General features: G+C 35.4%; 1 long non-coding RNA gene across 2 annotated transcripts; it reads right to left on the bottom strand.

The window, feature by feature from the left end:
* Positions 1 to 2,709: 2,709 nt before the first annotated feature.
* On the bottom strand, positions 2,710 to 3,798 carry LOC127085507 (uncharacterized). 2 transcript variants are annotated; one of them, XR_007789163.1, is made up of 2 exons: positions 3,400 to 3,798; positions 2,710 to 3,134 (listed from the first exon to the last, which is right to left on the bottom strand). It is a non-coding gene; the product is annotated as an uncharacterized LOC127085507 (long non-coding RNA). The 2 variants fall into 2 exon arrangements; XR_007789162.1 differs by having other exon boundaries at positions 2,710 to 3,183; positions 3,400 to 3,537.
* Between the last annotated feature and the right edge of the window lie 9,888 nt (positions 3,799 to 13,686).

Genomic DNA, 13,686 nt, shown 5'->3' with positions numbered 1-13,686 from the left:
ATGAAATCAAGTCCCCCTCGTCGCCTTTTGCATGAGTAGGGTACCTCTGTCAGATCTTTGCTTCCCGTTTATTTAAATGCTTGATATAGGTTTGGTGAGTCTCGGGGTTCGAGTAGCCATTGTTCGAAAAAACTTCATCCCCTCCGTTGTGCCTGAGGAGAGATATGAGGTTTTCATGCCTATTGTAAAGTCCCCCACCTATCAGACTGTGCCAAAGCCCAGATTTGTTTGGCAAATCCCTTTAAGTCTAAGGTTTACCCAGCAAACCCCTTCCAACCCTTTAGTTTTCCTTGTGCAAATGTTTGTGACCTTTCTTCAGTTACTTACCTTTTGTAAGTAATCCCCTGCCTTTTGCATGGGAAACATTCCCTTTCTTGCTTACCTTTTGTGAGTCCTCTTTGTGCCTTTTGCATAAAGATTGTCATCCCTAGCTTCTTACCTTTTGTAGGTCTCCTCAGCCTTTTGCTCGAGGATTTATATTCCTAAACCTTCTTACCATTTATAAGTATCCTTTTCCTTTTGCATTGGAAATCTTCTCTTGCAGATGAGTCGTTGCTACCTTTTGTATGAGATGAGAAATCCTTCCCAGCTTTCTTCTTAACATTTCATTGAGAAGTTTCTCATTACCTTTCATATGATAAATCATATCCATCTTTCTTCTTAACCTTTCATTGAGAAGTTTCTCATTACCTCTCGTATGAGAAATCCTTCCAGCTTTCTTCTTAACCTTTCATTAAGAGGTTCTCACTACCTTTTGTGTGAGAATCCCCAACAGACCTTGTGTCTAAGAGATCTCGTTATCTTTTGTATAAGAATCTCACTCTAATTTTCTTCTTAACCTTTAGTTAAGGAGTTCTCATCACCTTTTGTGTGACAAATTCAATCGTCTTTTGTTCAGAAGATCCCTTTTCTTGTGCTAAGGAGTCGTTGCTACCTGTTGTATGAGAAAATCATATTCCCCAGCGAGGTCGTCCCTCATTCCCATTTTCTTCTTAACCTTTTGTTAAGAAGTTATCATCACCTTTTATATGCGAAGTCTGTCCACCTTTTTCTTAACTGTATTTGGAAATTTCCATTTCTCTTGCTAAGGAGCCGTTGCTACCTGATGCACGAGAAGGTTACCTCTCAGTTGAGCTATTTTCCTTTTGCAAGACATCTCTTTGCCTTTAGCAGGAGATCTCATTTCAATTTTTTTATCCATTGGTACTTGCCTTTTGCAAACACCTGATTCTTTTACCGTCGCAGAATCTTGCGGGAATGCCTCGATCACCGGTTACATGCCAAAACTTGTTAGTGGAGCTAAGAAGAAAAAAAAGATGAAAAAATAAAAGAATAAGGAAGACAGAAAAAAATAAGTCATACTGCATTAGCATTTTGCATACGTCATGCATATCTGACCTTCCATAACTACCCATTTACCAAATAACATCTCAATCCCCAACAGTTGCCCTGCACAAAGACCAGTTTGTTCATCTGATACTTCAGTGAAGAATTTCTTCGTGACCCATATTCACATTACATTACATTTGTTCTTGGTGGGTAAAATTTTCTATTTTTTGTATTTAATCCCCTCCTACCTCGAATGTCCGAAAACCGTTGCTATCCATACATTTAGGTCTGAGAAGATTAAATATGGGCAACTGTCATATCCCAAAATTCACCATACCCTTCACAATGTTCATCTGAGTCACTAAATCTAATCATTTGCATATCTCCATAAACATTCATTTCATCTGCATAAGCATGGTTTAATACAAGAAGACGAGTGACTTCGATTTGTGGCTTTGTGCTTGCACCTAGTGGAAAACAGGATTTCTTAGCAACTTGAGGTGACTCAAACAATCAAAACCTAACTTCTTGGTTTATGACATTGATAGACCATTTTACTTGCATGGTTAATCACTTATCTTGAGGCATATATCAAGAATGATCATGCCTTGATCTTTGGGTTTGGCACATATCTTGTTGTTTGGGTGTCCATTTGGCTTTATGCCTCACTTCACTCATGGATCCATGCTCATTCAAAATCATCCATTGATTCTTGGTTACATGTTTCTTGATGCAATGATTCATTAGTACATTCATACTACCATCCACTTCCTTTGGCCATGGTCCATTTTCAGTCGAGGTTATGCATTCATTGTAATACATATCACGATAGTTCATGTCATCACTTGGTTCACTCATAAGTCGCCCCAGGGCTTACATTTCATTTGGTTCAATCCATATTAGGACATGACATGTTTCATAAGTATAAGGAGCTCTCTTCAAGTCCAAGCCATTTGGTTTGCTTGACTTGCAAGTCTTGTTATCATTTGGATTCATGGACCCACGATATGTTGTTTTTAGAGTCGTCATTGTGTTATCCATTGCATTATACACGGTTCATGATGCGTGTTCAAATTTGAATTTAGTAAGGAACATTTGTTTGAATTTCAATATAAGAACCATGCTTGTTTATTAATTATTTCATCTTGCATAAATGTCCAGAGCTATTTCTTCCTTTTTCAAGTTAATTTTAGAGGTCTAAATAGGATGTCTTGTTTTTGGATTCAAGTCTAAGTGTTTCATCATTATTCCTATCAACATAAAGCAATGCTATTTAGTCCAAGTTCATGCATCATATATCAAGTCTCAAATCATGGGCCATGGTTACTTAATTGGCAAGAAGGCTTTGGCTGATCCATCTCAAATTTGTTTTCTAGTAGAGAATTCAAACACGGTAATTCCAATTTTGAACAAGTGATCAACATGAAGGCAAAGCCCAAACACACCAAATTGCAAAGTCCAAAGGCGAAAAGCAAGGGTGCAAATAAAACAAAAAAACAATGCAATTTGAAAAGATCTCAATGTTGAATACAAGCCTGCGCGGAAAGGGTGCAAGACGTTACAAGAAAACGCAACCAGAATTCCTTGCAAATCCGAACTTTCATAAGAAACTTCAATCATAAAATCCTAAACTACCCATGTTGATCAATTCTATAAAGCAAGCTGAATTGGCATCGCAAGAGGAGGTTTTTTTCTTACCAGTCATTCTCACCGGCACGCGAATTTCCTGCACTCCCATCCCATCTTCATCATCTTCGACTTGCTTCAAATTTGAGCTCTGAAAATTCTTCTTGGTTCATTCATCACTGCAACACAGAATAGACAATAACAAAGTCACGCCAACTGTTACAGAACCTGCAATTCGTGTAAACAGTTCAAGAGCTGAGTCAGAAACGCACAATAGCATCACATTGGAAGTTCCCAACGTAACACATACGGCGAACTCAAGAACAACGACGACACATTCATTAATAAGTTCAAGAAGACAACGATGAACTCAAGAACAACGCCAAGCATAAGCAAGAATCTGAAGAAATATCGCGAAGAGGAGAGGAGGAGCGAAACGAATACCTGGAAATTGTCTCGCGGTTGCCGTCATGCCGAACTTCTCGGAGGTACACGCTAACGTGATTTTATGCTAAATCTAGATGAAATACGACGACTTAAGGCTTCGATTTATGCTCGCCGTAGCTCGCCGCGAAGCTTAGAGATCCGTTCGATTGTTGTCGATCCAAATCCATGCTTAGTCGTGTGGCTTAGTCTTGGAATCGAGTGTGGGTGGGTGAATTTTGTTTGGTGATTTTCGTTATGATTCTGGAATCGAGGTAGGCGATGCGATTTCATGTTTGTTTTTTTGTGTTCTAGCCAGGGAGAGAGACGCCGGCGAGAATGGCTGGACATGTGCATTCCGTATCCCTGCGTGTGGCGTTTTGATAATGACGTGAATCTTGGATCAAAGCCTCGGTTGTCCCAAGTGAGGTTTCATCCCTTCGTTTTTTTATTCTTATGCCAGCTTGGGCTTCTAGGCCCATTCAAGTGCTCTTGGCACCCCCAATGGTTCCACAATCCACTGGCTAAGCTGGATGTGGATACCTAGGCCTTGGCATTGGGCCTTCATTTTTATGCATTTGTTTTTGGACTGATTTACTTAATTAGATTCATTTGGATTAGTTCTCTTAATTAGGATTGAGTTTAGAATATTGTTTTAATTAGGTTAATTAATTTTAGAATTAGATTAATTAGAATTTTAGGATATTATAGGTTAATTAGAATATTAACATTTGATTTGATTTGATTTTTCTTTTCTTCTTGCAATTTCGATTTTGATTAATTCTAACTACTAATGTCTAACACTTAACCATTGACTTGTATTTCTTTTTACTTTGTTTTGATGGCTTGATTGATACATCTTCCATACTTCAAATCAATGATAGATAGACATTTTGGTTGATTTAATCTTCATTGATTCAAACTTGTTGACAAATGATCATTTGATCATTTTCGATACTTTGAATCATCGATAGGTTGTCCCTTGATACGCCATATTTTGAGTCATTTTGTTTGTGGATAGATAATCTCAAGTAATCGGTTCCTTTTTAAATTGACTTCTAACATTTATATTACACTTCTAACATTTACATTTTCGCATCTAACTTCTAACATTTAAATTCATGCAATTTATTTCTTTACTTTGTGTATTATAATTCTCATTATTCATTGTTATTGCTTTATTTTGTTATTCAATCTAAAATGAACAAAAAGATGATAAAATGGAAAAGACTAAAAATACTTAATTTGAGGACCATTGGACTATGGATTTGATGTTTGATCTTAGCATTAGACATGGAGTATTATGGACAATATGGACCTTATGTATGACCTAAGCTGGGAGACCTAGAGGACTTGTTAGTACCCTTGCATTTGAACTTGGGCTTTTGTGGTTGACCTGTGAAACTTGGAGTTTCCGAGGACTTGTAATCTTTTATTGCAAGAATGGTTTTCGTTCATGGCACTACCTTAGGGAGACATGCTTTGTAATTTCATTATCCAATTGTTAGCTTAGGACACAATGCACACACAAGGTTTTCTCTTGGGCTACCTTACAACGAGACCCGTTATTTCTCACACAAATCTCTTCTATTTTTCATGTATCCCTTTCCCCACTTTGGTGTACTTTTACTCGCTTTCCTTCGTCTTGTTATTTCTTATTAGTCAACCTTAGGATTTAGGATCGTCGCGATTTTTTAATAAGCAATAAACAAACCCTTGATCCAACGACAAGCGGTATTTTCTCAAATCAAATTCAAAACACAATAAGATACGATTATGATTGTATGTCACGAGCCTTAAGTGGGTTTCGAATAGGCTTAAAAATTCAAAGCGAAAACTTTGGAGATACAAAAAATATGGATCAGTGGGTATTTTGTAATGTTATTTCTTTGTAAATTAATCGAATTCCTCTTTTTATTGGGCATAATAATGTTATATGTAATTGTAGATTTTGGATAGTTATGGCTTTTTTATTTGGGATGATGATCTTGATGGTGGTGTTGGTAAATCTCAAATTGATAAACTCCAACGAGTTTAAATTTTGGTTGCAACAACAAGGTTATGATCACTTATTATTTTTTTTGGACTTTTTTATCTTGCTCTAATAAGTAGTAAGTTATACCTTTATTTTAAGAGTAAAGTTGATTATGTATCAATGTGTATTTGGTATTATTAATGAATGAAATTGGATTTTTTTATTTGGTTATCCTAGTGTTATGTCTTTAAAATTGTTAGAATTTGTTTGGAATTAATTATGACTAAGCAACATTCTTATCTCATTAACATTGCGCAAAAACAAGCACATATTAATTAATGATAATTAACTAATTAGGGGTAAATGATCACTTTAAAAATCACCAAAGTACATAAGTTATTGTATGATATAAATTATTTACTACATCGATAAAAAAAAGTATATCATGTGGATAAGCCATAGAATTTGTCAAAATGGCCAATTTTTTTTACTTGAAGTGTATAATTTATTACATAAACTTGTCCATTACAAAAAAAAACTTCATAAAAATAATCAATTAGAAAACCTCATAGATATGTCATCCCAAGATATCATATATCTAATACATATCCTAAGCTTTGGATTGGGTACCATGGCACTAGGTTCTTGTGTCAAACTTCCTTATTCAAAATTAGGCACAATCATTGGTTGACCAACACTAGCACTTGATATTTTAATTTTCTTTGCCTTTAGGATCATCAACCTGTCATTAGTCCTCTTGTTTCAATATTTGGTTGACCAACACTAGCACTCGATATTTTAACACTATCTCATATTTTGGTTTTTGACTCTTCTTCATTGGTAGTATCTCATTCACACTTGTTTCAATATTTGGTGGTTGGACATCTAAATTGTTTCCAAACATAATGTCTGGAAATGGTGAAAACACTTTATCATGAAAATTATCAAACAAATTTATAGATGTTCTATCTTGGACAATATCAAACTGTGCATTACTCTGCAATTCAAATTGAATAGTCTTGACAAATATTTGTTTCCTCGATTTCTTTAATTTAGGTGGGATATTTGCATTTGGTTTAGCACTTGCACCAATCTTGACAATTGTTTCTTTCTTTAATTTCTTCAATTTAGGTGGGACATTTACATTTGGTTCAACAATTGGAACAATCTTGACAGATGCAATAGGATTGACATGTGTAATTAGTTCAACACTTACATCAATTTTAACATTTTCATTTAGTTTAGCTATTTCACCCCTTGCCCGAGTAACAAGTTCATTTCCTAGAGTTTTTTGTACAACAAAATTAAATGTAGTTAGTGTGCCTATAATGTTTAACATGCAAACATAACTAAAGCTTACCTTTCTTTTCAAAGCGTATGGATTTTGAATAATGACCTTGCACTTCTGAAGCTAATTGAAATATGCTCACCGAACGCATCGCACACTCGAAGGTATGACAGAGTCACCACCAAACTTTATTTATCCCAAAAGAGGGAAGAGAAAATATCGATAAAACTCAAGGGAAAAAGAAAATAGAGAAACGGGTAAGAGAATTGGTTATGCGAGGGGAAGGTATTAGCACCCCTCACATCCATGGTATTCCATGGGAACCATTTTGAATGTTCTTGCTTTGATGGGTGTTATAATCTTCACGTGCCTACAAAAAAGAAAGGGGTTTAAGAAAAGGGAGTGCTCGAGGAGGATTGTGGCCCTCATGCCTACAGATTCTCATAGTGCAATGAGAAAGTCAGAGTCTCGTAGTTCACGGAACCAGGAAGGATATGGAAAATAAAAGAAGGTGCTCGCCAAGGATTCACATCCTTGTGCCTACGTATCCTTATAGTGAAATAAGAAAGTCAGAGCTTAGTAGTGTAAGTTGTAAATGCGCCTAAGAGGGGGGGGGGGGGGGGGTGAATTAGGTGATAAAAATTTCTTCGATCTAGTTTCCGGTTTTGAATATTTTTGTTTAAGTGCGGAAAATTAAAATGCGGAAAGTAAACGACACCGGAAATTATAGTGGTTCCCTTCACAATCCGAAGGTACATCCACTCCCCTTTCACACGAAAGAGAATTCACTATAGTTAGAATATGGTACAACCTATTCACACAAACGGTGATGCCTACTATCTAACCTATAGACAAACAAGTGTATGAAGAACAATCCTCTTCAACACCAACCCTTGTGTCCAACAATCCTGGATCACAAGTCAAACAGAAATAATTCTATGAATGATTTTTAACAAAGATGTAGTGTTATCAATCTTCTCTTGATTGATCTTCTCCTTAGATAAATAAGTCACTCAAAAGATAATATGCAAGTGTTCAACAAAAGAATGAGATGAAAATTTTTATTATGAACACTTTCAAAAATTATTAAAGGAAAAATATGAGAGAGTGATTTATTTGAAGTTGGTAAGAAAAATTCTTGGAGGTGAAAATTCATTTTGAAAATTCAATAATTTATATTGCCAAAATACCTTTTCAAAGAGGTATCATTTCCCTCATGAACATTGATGAAAAGATATAATTTTTCAAAGCCATTTTTGCTGTAACGAACAGTGTTAACCGGTTAACCATATGGGTTAACCGGTTAACGCATGCAAACGTTAACAAAGAATTTGAAAATTTGGGCTGTTAACCGGTTAACCCATATGGTTAACCGGTTAACACTGTTGAAATGCAGAAAAATACTTAAAAATAAATGTGTCTTGCATTTCAAGGTGTTAACAAATGGTTATGTTAAAAGATGCAAATGCAGATCATAATTGTTGAACACTTGTATACTAATCTAAGAGTGAGTTAGATATACCTAAGAAGTGAATCAACAATCTTGCCAAATGGTGTCTTGAAAATGAAGCTTGATCAAAAAATGCATATGCGGCTTTGGATACTTGATGCTTGAGATAACTTTGTAGCTCTTCTCTTTTTGCATTGATGCAAGTTATCTTCATCAAAATACTTCTTGGATTGAAGCTTGCTTCTACAAGTAGTTCAAAGGACAAATACTGAGAAAAGGATATGATTGAGGGTGATGTTTAAACCAAAGGAAAAAGATGGTGTCAAAACCAAGAAAGAGTGAGGGTCAACCATAAAGGTGTGTCCCAAAGGAAAAGAAATTTCAATGATGTTTAAACCAACAGGAAAGGAACTTGTCAAAGTTGAAGACTCGCATGACAAGGGTCTTACCAAAGTACCGAGACTGATATGGTAATGGGAGTGGTGTAAAAACCAAGAAAAAAATGTAAAGGTGGTCTCAAAACCAAGAACAAAATTGTAAAGGTGGTGTCAAAACCAAGAAAAAAATGTAAATGTGGTGTCAAAACCAAGAAGAGGATTAACCATGTAGGTGTATCCTTGAATTGTGGTGTCATAACCAAAAAGATAAATTAAAGTGGTGTTAAAACCAAGAGAGGGGGTTAACCATGTAGTTGTGTCTCTCAATTGTGGTGTACAATGAACAAAAATAAAAGTGATGTCAAAACCAAGAAAGGGGTTAACCATGTAGGCGTGTCCTTGAATTGTGGTGTCATAACTAAGAAAATGAGAATGACCAAGAGGTGTATCTCAAAAGAAAATGAGAATGACCATGAAGGTGTATCCTAAAAGAAAGATGCAGTCAATCATCTTGCATGCCAAGAAAATGGCATCAAAATTAATAAAGGTGAATGATCATGAAGGTGTATCCTAAAAGAAAATGATGTCAATAACAATAAAGGGGAATGACCATGAAGGTGTATCCCCAAACAAAATGATTGTAATGGTGTTTAAACCAAAAGGATCTGAAAAGAGGAGTCACATGGCCTAGTTGCAGTCTTGACAGTGAATTGACTGGAATTGCACTAAAGTCTATGACTAGAGACAAATACTCTAAGCAATTGAGTCATCCGTCCCGTACCCAAAGATGTTCTAGACAAGTGTAGGGAAAATCCCCTCCCATCATTCTCTATTGCTTAAGGCTCATGGCATGCAAAACTTAATCAATGCTTGACAAGTTATTAAAGCAGGTTCTCAAAGATGCTTGTGAGGTTGAGTAAGATGATTGACTGTCGAGGAAAGATGTAGCCCACTGAGATTCTTGGATTTGTGGGGAGGTTGAAGCTCCAAAGTGACAGAGGCAAGCCCCATCAAATGACCGAGGGACTTATGGTCACTTGACAAATACAAGGGGAGATGTAGAATATGAAGGGATTCAGTAGATCCAATATGAATTGGATCAAGACAAATCAAGGGAAAATATGGATGAACAAACAAAAATGCATGATCATACAAAACTAGCCTAAGGTCTTATTGTTAGGTAGCGTAAGAGAAAGCCATGTGGGTGAAAAATGTATTGTCCTATGTCTCATTGTTAGGTAGCCCAAGAGAAATCCATGTGTGTCTAAGAGTGTACTAAACCTAAGCAGATGCATGCAAGAGGTATAAATCATATGAAACAACACACTGGCTCAAAAGCTCAATAGGGACAAGGGCAAGTTAAAGTGTCCACAAGGTCTCAGGGCCAATGTCACTCCAGGTCAAACAAAGGGGCCTAAATCTTAAGTCAAAGTCCAAAATCCAAAAGGTCTTAAATACTCCATATCAAGCATGTAATTAGGAATGGTCCAAGTTACTTTATCATATTTTGCTTCATTAAGTTTTAACAAGCCAGAAGTCAAACAAGATAAGAGCAATAAATGAATATAGATGGATAGAGTATGTAATGATGTAATGATAAATGAGACATAAAATAAAAGTGCATTAAGTAAATGACATAAAATTAAATGACATAAGCTTAAATGACTTGAATTTAAATGACTTGAATCAAAGGCAATAATGTAAAGAGCCATGATTAATGTTAGGAGTTAATGGTTAGTCAATGATGTCGGGATAATTTAGCGCTATGTTAAGCAATCATAATGTAGAAGTCATACGTATCTGAGGTAAGTCAATAACAATGTATGTATCAGACATGTTAGAGAATTAACACAAAGTTAATCTCCTTCAACATGCCATACCATGGTTAAAACAAAAGAGAGAGATGAAGGTAGAGAGAGTGAAAGAGGGAACCATGTAATCACAAGGGATCATTCTATCCTCAAATAAAATGACTCAAAATATGGCGCATCAAGGGTTAACCTATCATTGATGCAAAGTATTGAAGATAATTCTCAATCATCTATCAACAGTTTTGGATCAAAGAATGTTAATCAACCTCAAGTACATATATCAATGATTTGAGATGAGGAAGAAGACATCAACCAAGTAATCAAGCTCAATTCAAAATATTAAAAAAATCATCAAAAAAAATTCAACTAATAATGATTTAATATTGATTAAATAAAGAAAAAAATGGAAATTATCAAAGAGGGGTCAAAGTATCAAATAAAAGTCCAACAAAAATGTGGGAGGTGAACAAAATTCAGAGTAAATGGATCTCAAAAGTTGGGGTTAAAAACATTTGAAAATGATTAAAATAAAAATACAAAAATAAAATTAAATGAAAAAGAAAAAGAAAATATGAATTAAATGCAAAAATGATTTTTAAAAATTGCAAAAAATATCATGAGGTAGAAAATATTTTTATGGAATTATAATAAAAAGTTGGGTAAAATAATCATAAGGGGGCTATTTTAAATTAATTTTGGAAGATAATAAAATAAAAAAGAAAAAGTAAATAATTTGAACACAACGACTAGGACACGCATTGCCTTCTGATTGGAGAGAGGATTTAAATTTGACATGGAAGCACGTGAAGCAACTTCATCTTCAACCTCTAGATTTTGATTTTGCAACTTCATGAACTCGTGTTTTTAACATGAATCAAACATGAATTCAGCAGTGAAACACTTTATCGTTCATGTCTCCCTGCATCAGAGAAATTGATTTGCTTTGAGCAGGGAGAATTTTCTCAAAAACTCGAAGAACCCTAGTTCTTCAAAGTAAAATTAAATGGTTAATATGGAAAATAAATGACCAATAGGTTAGGGATTTTGATAAGTGGAACAATGCGAAGAGTATGGTAACTTGTTTGCTTAAGGTTGTATCTCGTATCTACCTATTCGGATGAAGCTTTAGAAGTCAATAATGGTGGATCTGAGAGCTAGGTTGCAGAAGGATTTAGACCAAAGAAACGCTTCAAACACCTTCATAGGATGCCGATGAAGGATTTTGGGCAAAGAAATGGAAGGAAAAAAGCTCTAAACAGAAAAGAGCTTGACTGGTTTTTAGAGGTATCATGCTTCAATGGTGGCAGGGTTTCTTTGGCTTTAAAATATTGAAAATGAATGCAATAGATTCCACTATTTATAGGGAATTTTTTGGGATACAAATATGCGTGAAATTGGCTCGAATTCGTGTGAATTGAGTGGGAAATTTTCAGATCCCGAGCGTGTTGAATTTTGGTGCCAAACTAGTGAATATGGAGGTTTTCAAGTCGTTTTAAGTTGTAATCAGATGTGTTTGGTCATGGGTAATTGATTTGCACACGTGAGAAGTGGTCCCAAGTTAATTTGTGTAAGTTTCAACATTATAGGTCATGGATCAAAACAGAGTTAGGTCACCATGTTCAGGCTTGGGCCATATCTAATTCACTCGTGCATTTTGTGATTTTATTTGAGCCAAATGATCACCTCATGGAGTAGAATAAAGTTCAAAAATAATCAATCCAAAGGGATATTTGAGGTGGAAGTTATGGTCTTGTGAAGTTTAGGCCGTGACCTGGTTTTGTGGGCTAGGAAATTGGTCAAGCACTTTGCAACATGTTTGGTCATTTTGGGGTCTTGTGTTCATGATGCCATAACTTTTGATTTCCTCGTGCATTTTGATTCAAACTTAGGCCAAATTATCTTTGACATAAGCTTACACAATTAAAAAATAATGGGATCAAAAGAGTGCTTGGACTGAAAATGGCAAGGGTGGAAAGTAGGGGTCATTACAAGGTTTTGGCCCATTTTGGCAACTTGGCCATTGGCACAAATGAGGTCTTAAATGGATGAATTGATGTTTGACCCTTGAATAAAAGTTATATAGGATCCCCAAAGTCACATTTTGCTCAAATAATCTTGGCATTTGGATAAAAATTGAGGGGGCTATGGAGTTTGGACCAAAAGCATTGCATTAGGTCAAACTACCTTGCACCCTTTTTGCCAATTTGAAGTTTTCTTGCATTTTAAACCATGATGATGATGGAATGAGCATCCCTTGATAAAACCTTTATTAGGGATTGAGTGATATGTGATTTGGCTTGAAGATTGAGGGTTGTGGCATGGAGAACGACAACATGAAACATCTTTGACACAACTTGAACCAAACTTGCATTTCCCTTGATCAAAGACATTGATTTTGTCTTGATTTGAAACTTGATCACCTACTTGAGTAACAAGAGAAAACAATTACCACCTCTTCATGGAGTTATGGTTAGTTGATAAGTAAAACAAAGTAAAAACCTAGGCATAAGATATGATACACAAAGTGGTCATGCTTGTGATTCCATGACCAAATGCAATGGTCATGCATGATATGACTTGATGTATGCAAATGAGGTATGTGAAAAAAAAGGAGGATAAATTTTGGGGTATGACAACTTCCTTGAGTTATGGCCATGGTTATCACATTTGCCACATGTGTATGACACGGTAAAGCTTTTCATTATGAATAAACCTTCATCTAATTCCCTAAATATTAATTATTTTTGTTCTTCCATGTAACTTTTTGTATGAAGGTGGGTGAAGTTCATCAACTTCAGCTTCATGCCACATTTACATGCCATTTATAAGATTGATAGGAAAACTGTAATATAATGCATACATCTTTCTTGAGCGCCACTCATCCATATACCCCTCATGTTTTTTATGCCTGTAACTTAGTGTAGTGTGATTATATGTGTTGTGCAAGTAATTTTTCCAATGGTTTTGATGATGACAACTGAATAAGAAAAAGTATATTCAAAGTCTCATAAGTAAAGAAGCAAGAACATGATAAAATGTGTAAAGTTCTAGTTGAAAGTGACAGACAAATGTATAAATCAAGTGGTAGACAAAGTTTAGTCAAGAAAAAGAACTTGAAGCTGTGAAGACATGAACATGAAGTTATGAAGTTGTGCAAGATCACCTAATCCAGTGCTTAGGGTTTTATCTTGTTTTTTATTAGTTAGTTTTAAATGAAGCAAAAGTAGGTATGGAGGTACGAATACAATCCACACGCGTGCACACACACACACACAGAGTATTTCAAACCTCACACTTTTTTATAAAACTTATTAAAACCACTCTAGACAAGTGCTTAAACGATTAAGAAACCTGTTTGATCAATTAGGAATGCAAAATAGATTGGTTAATTAATTAAGTCCTTCTTC

The sequence above is a fragment of the Lathyrus oleraceus genome, chromosome 5, assembly GCF_024323335.1.
Source record: "Lathyrus oleraceus cultivar Zhongwan6 chromosome 5, CAAS_Psat_ZW6_1.0, whole genome shotgun sequence".
Classification (NCBI taxonomy): Eukaryota; Viridiplantae; Streptophyta; class Magnoliopsida; order Fabales; family Fabaceae; genus Lathyrus; species Lathyrus oleraceus.
Note: the sequence above shows the minus strand (reverse complement) of the source record. Positions and strands in the feature narration are given on the sequence as shown.